The sequence below is a fragment of the Xiphias gladius genome, unplaced genomic scaffold (assembly GCF_016859285.1).
Source record: "Xiphias gladius isolate SHS-SW01 ecotype Sanya breed wild unplaced genomic scaffold, ASM1685928v1 HiC_scaffold_1124, whole genome shotgun sequence".
Lineage (NCBI taxonomy): Eukaryota > Metazoa > Chordata > Actinopteri > Istiophoriformes > Xiphiidae > Xiphias > Xiphias gladius.
Window position 1 is genome coordinate 25,001 of NW_024401419.1, and position 6,000 is coordinate 31,000.

At 42.5% G+C, this 6,000-nt stretch overlaps 2 non-coding genes across 2 annotated transcripts; both read right to left on the bottom strand.

Moving 5' to 3' along the window:
* Positions 1-248: 248 nt before the first annotated feature.
* On the bottom strand, positions 249-321 carry trnam-cau. The gene has a single exon. It is a non-coding gene; the product is annotated as a tRNA-Met (tRNA).
* Positions 322-5,509: 5,188 nt separating this feature from the next.
* On the bottom strand, positions 5,510-5,582 carry trnam-cau. The gene has a single exon. It is a non-coding gene; the product is annotated as a tRNA-Met (tRNA).
* Between the last annotated feature and the right edge of the window lie 418 nt (positions 5,583-6,000).

Genomic DNA, 6,000 nt, shown 5'->3' on the forward strand with positions numbered 1-6,000 from the left:
TTGTTCATTAGACTTCGAACCCACAGAGTAAGCAAGGTATTATCCCACACCGTTCGGCTTTTCAAAGCTATGGCACACATTGTCCATGTGTAGCCAGAACTACACTACTGTGTAGTGGACGATCACTAGACTTCACCAGACTTCATATTATTTTGGTGTAACGCAGCTGAAGTGTTTCTTCCGTTCTCTTTGCCACTGCTCAATCTAAACAGTGGACAGCACATACGACTAATGTATAGCAAGAGAGATGCCCCGTGTGAGGGTCGAACTCACGACCTTCAGATTATGAGACTGACGCGCTGCCTACTGCGCCAACGAGGCCCGTGTTGCAGGAGAAATTGACGAAAAATCGCCAAGAGTTTTCCATGTAAATGCATACAAGTGACTACTTCAATTCACACAAAAACATGGAGGCAAAGCCTGAAAAAATGCAGATACAATGTGTATCTCTGGAGCACTGCTGTGTCCATCACTGTGTCCAAACGGTACATGGAATGTACTGTCTATGAGAACTGACTGTTCACTTATCGTCTAATATATCCCAGACCTGACATGCTCAGTTGACGTGGGGACCGTCAAGACAACAATGAAGACAACATGAAACAAATCAAAAAGCATGTATTTGTGATTGTGTAGTTTTGTATGTTAGTAAATACAATTTTGTGTAACAAACCATATTCACAGGAGAGGCTTTGCTATCAAACGTGTAATAATCCCGAAAAATTAAAAGTCAGTTGCATTGGCCGAATCGGACCCGGCCTCCAGGTGGCAGGCGAGAATTCTACCACTGAACCACCAATGCTCACGTGAAGGGATTTGTTTACCAGCTTGACGAGGCCCACTAAAGGGGCCTGTACTCAGCCTACACTTTTGCCGGATGGTCAAATGGCTTCAAAAACCCCTCATCCCACATCTTTCCGACGCCAGATTACGAGGGGGTTCTGACCATTACTGTACCTTTCTACAGTCAGACATTCACACCTGCTTTCGTCGTGAGTGGCCAGCTGTGCAGAGGCAAGAAAGCAGGCAGAGTTTAAACTTCTCTCTCAAGCTTACTTAAATACCGAAGGTTTTTCCATGGGCCTGCGACAGTTTGTTATAGCCACATCATGCCAAACCATACGTCCTACGTGTATTTTGCCTTCAGGCAGTACAGTAATCCCCAAACTGAAGAGTGTGTTGCACTGGCCAGGAAATCTAACCTGGACCTCCGGCTCCAGAAGGCAGATGTTTTCAGCCACCGCAGCAACGATGCTATAAAGGCCAAAAAGAAAATATATTTTTGATCTGCCAATAAGCCACAGTGTTCAGTTGATAATTTTAAGGGGAATCTCTTTAAATGATGTAAAGTTTTCAGGGTGAAAAAAGAATAAAAATGTGCATGTGAGAGAGAGAAAGACAATTCATAATGCATATCCAAATCCCGTTAAAGGAGCTAACTAATAAAATTGCTTGTTAAGTGTCTGCCTGGATCAGATTAGCTGAAGACTGAATACTTATCAGTCTCTGTCAGTATACATCAAACCCAGCTGAAGGATTGACTAAGTGATTTACATTGTTTTTTTGATCTGTCTTACTGTTCCACCTAAACAGTGTGAACAATATATACACTTGTACTGTTCATCTACAGACAGACACTGTGGCGAGGGTCAAACTCAAAAACCAACTAATAAATTACCCTGTTAAGTGTCTGCTTGCAAGATCAGATTAGAACCTATACTTCTCAATCTTGTTCATTAGACTTCGAACCCACAGAGTAAGCAAGGTATTATCCCACACCGTTCAGCTTTTCAAAGCTATGGCACACATTGTCCATGTGTAGCCAGAACTACACTACTGTGGCCTGCTACACAGGGATCACCACACCTCTGCTAGTACTCTACTCTACCCTGTACTGAACGGTCGAATGGCTTAAAAAAAAAACAACTCATCCCACATATATCTTATGTCAGATTTGGAGGGTTTTTTTTACGATTACTGTACCTTTCTACAGTCAGACATTCACACACGTTTCTTGTCGTGGGTGGCCAGCTGTGCAGAGGTATGAAAGGAGCGGGGGTTTAAATTTCATCTCTGTCTACACAGTGCACACTATATTCAAATGCTCTGTACAGCAATACCAGCAATAGCCAGTAGTTCCTAGTGTGTCCTGCTACACAGGGATCAACAAACTTTGCATTATTTTGATGTAACACAGCTGAAGTGTTTCCTCCGTTCTCTTTGCCACTGCTCAATCTAAACAGTGGACAGCACATACGACTAATGTATAGCAAGAGAGATGCCCGTGTGAGGGCTCGAACTCACGACCTTCAGATTATGAGACTGACGCTGCCTACTGCGCCAACGAGGCCCGTGTTGCAGGAGAAATTGACGAGAAAAATCGCCAAGAGTTTTCCATGTAAATGCATACAAGTGACTACTATTCACACAAAACATGGAGGCAAAGCCTGAAAAATGCAGATACAATGTGTATCTCTGGAGCACTGCTGTGTCCATCACTGTGTCCAAACGGTACAGGGAATACTGTCTATGAGAACTGACTGTTCACTTATCGCCTAATATATCCCAGACCTGACATGCGACGGGGACCGCCAAGACAACAATGAAGACAACATGAAACAAATCAAAAAAGCATGTATTTGTGATTGTGTAGTTTTTTGTATGCTAGTAAATACAATTCTTGTGTAACAAACCATATTCACAGGAGAGGCTTTGCTATCAAAACGTGTAATAATCCCGAAAAATTAAAAGTCAGTTGCATTGGCCGAATTCTACCACTGAACCACCAATGCTCACGTGAAGGATTTGTTTATCAAGCCTACACTTTTGCGGATGGTCAAATGGCTTCAAAACCCCTCATCCCACATCTTTCCGACGCCAGATTACGAGGGGGTTCTGACCATTACTGTACCTTTCTACAGTCAGACATTCACAAGAGTTTAAACTTGTATTTTGCCTTCAGGCAGTACAATCTAACCTATTTTTGATCTGCCAATAAGCCACAGTGTTCACTTGGGCGTTGATAAGGATTTTTAAGGGGGAATCTCTTTAAATGATGTAAAGTTTTCAGGTGAAAAAAGAGAATAAAAAATGTGCATGTGAGAGAGAGAAAGACAATTCATAATGCATATCCAAATCCCGTTAAAGGAGCTAACGAATAAAATTGCTTGTTAAGTGTCTGCCTGGATCAGATTAGCTGAAGACTGAATACTTATCAGTCTCTGTCAGTATACATCAAACCCAGCTAAGGATTGACCTAAGTGATTTGGCATTGTTTTGATTCTCGTTCCCACTGCTCCACCTAAACAGTGAACAACATATACACTTGTACTGTCTATCCAGACAGACACCCTGTGCGAGGGTCAAACTCACAAAAACTAACGAATAAATTACCCTGTTAAGTGTCTGCCAAAGATCAGATTAGCTGAAGACTCAATACTTCTCAATCTTGTTCATTAGACTTCGAATCCACAGAGTAAGCAAGGTATTATCCCACACCGTCCGCCTTTTCAAAGCTATGGCACACATTGTCCATGTGTACCTAGAACTACACTACTGTGTAGTGCTCATCACAGGGATCACCAGACTTCATGCTATTTCGTGTACGCAGCTGAAGTGTTTCTCCTTTTCTCTCAATCTAAAAAAAAAACAGCACATCACATATAGCATGTCAGATGCTTGCAGAGGGTCGAACTCACGACCTTCAGATTATGAGACTGACAGTTCACACGTTGTCTGCGGTGGCCAGAGAGGACGAGAAAAAATCGCCAAGAGTTTTCCCATGTAAATGCATACAAGATTACTTCTTCTTCACAAAACATGGAGGCAAAGCTCGAAAAATGCAGATACAATGTGTGGAGCACTGCTGTGTCCATCACTGTGTCCAAACGGTACATGGAATCTATGTAGAAACTTGCAACTTATCTAATATATCCCAGACCTGGACATGCTCAGTTGACGTGGGGACCGCTAAGACAACAATGAAAACAGTGGACAGCAAATCAAAAAGCATGTATTTGTGATTGTGTAGTTTTTTTGTGCGTTAGTAAATACAATCTTGTGTAACAAACCATATTCACAGGAGAGGCTTTGCTATCAAAACGTGTAATAATCCCGAAAAAAATTAAAGTCAGTTGCATTGGCCGAATCGCCAGGCCTCCAGCGTGGCAGGCGAGAATTCTACCACTGAACCACCAATGCTCACGTGAAGGGATTTTTTATCGCTGTACTGACGAGGCCCACTAAAGGCCTGTACTCAGCCTACACTTTTGCCGGATGGTCAAATGGCTTCAAACCCCTCATCCCACATCTTTCCGACGTCAGATTACGAGGGGGGTTCTGACCATTACTGTACCTTTCTACAGTCAGACATTCACACCGCTTCGTCGTGAGTGGCCAGCTGTGCAGAGGCAAGAAAGCAGGCAGAGTTTAAACTTTCTCTCAAGCTTACTTAAATACCGAAGGTTTTTCCATGGGCCTGCGACAGTTTGTTATAGCCACATCATGCCAAACCATACGTCCTACGTGTATTTTGCCTTCAGGCAGTACAGTAATCCCCAAACTGAAGAGTGTGTTGCACTGGCCAGGAAATTCAACTGACCTCCGCCCACAAGAAGGCAGATGTTTTCAGCCACCGGCAACGGCCATATAAAGGCCAAAAAGAAATATATTTTTTGATCTGCCAATAAGCCACAGTGTTCACTTGGGCGTTGCTGATAATGATTTTAAGGGGAATCTTTAAATGATGTAAAGTTTTCAGGTGAAAAAAGAGAATAAAAAATGTGCATGTGAGAGAGAGAAAGACAATTCATAATGCATATCCAAATCCCGTTAAAGGAGCTAACGAATAAAATTGCTTGTTAAGTGTCTGCCTGGATCAGATTAGCTGAAGACTGAATACTTATCAGTCTCTGTCAGTATACATCAAACCCAGCTAAGGATTGACCTAAGTGATTTGGCATTGTTTTGATTCTCGTTCCCACTGCTCCACCTAAACAGTGAACAACATATACACTTGTACTGTCTATCCAGACAGACACTCTGTGCGAGGGTCAAACTCACAAAAACTAATCTAATAAATTACCCTGTTAAGTGTCTGCCAAAGATCAGATTAGCTGAAAACTCTATACTTCAATCTTGTTCATTAGACTTCAACCCACAGAGTAAGCAAGGTATTATCCCACACCGTTCGGCTTTTCAAATGGCACACATTGTCCATGTGTAGCCAGAACTACACTACTGTGGCCTGCTACACAGGGATCACCACACCTCTGCTAGTACTCTACTCTACCCTGTACTGAACGGTCGATGGCTTAAAAAAACAACTCATCCCACATATATCTTATGTCAGATTTGGAGGGTTTTTTTACTGTACCTTTCTACAGTCAGACATTCACACAAACTTTGCATTATTTTGATGTAACACAGCTGAAGTGTTTCCTCCGTTCTCTTTGCCACTGCTCAATCTAAACAGTGGACAGCACATACGACTAATGTATAGCAAGAGAGATGCCCCGTGTGAGGGTCGAACTCACGACCTTCAGATTATGAGACTGACGCGCTGCCTACTGCGCCAACGAGGCCCGTGTTGCAGGAGAAATTGACGAGAAAATTCGCCAAGAGTTTTGGCGACCCCTCATCCCACATCTTTCCGACGTCAGATTTTTTGATCTGCCAATAAGCCACAGTGTTCACTTGGGCGTTGATAAGGATTTTTAAGGGGGAATCTCTTTAAATGATGTAAAGTTTTCAGGTGAAAAAAGAGAATAAAAAATGTGCATGTGAGAGAGAGAAAGACAATTCATAATGCATATCCAAATCCCGTTAAAGGAGCTAACGAATAAAATTGCTTGTTAAGTGTCTGCCTGGATCAGATTAGCTGAAGACTGAATACTTATCAGTCTCTGTCAGTATACATCAAACCCAGCTAAGGATTGACCTAAGTGATTTGGCATTGTTTTGATTCTCGTTCCCACTGCTCCACCTAAACAGTGAACAACA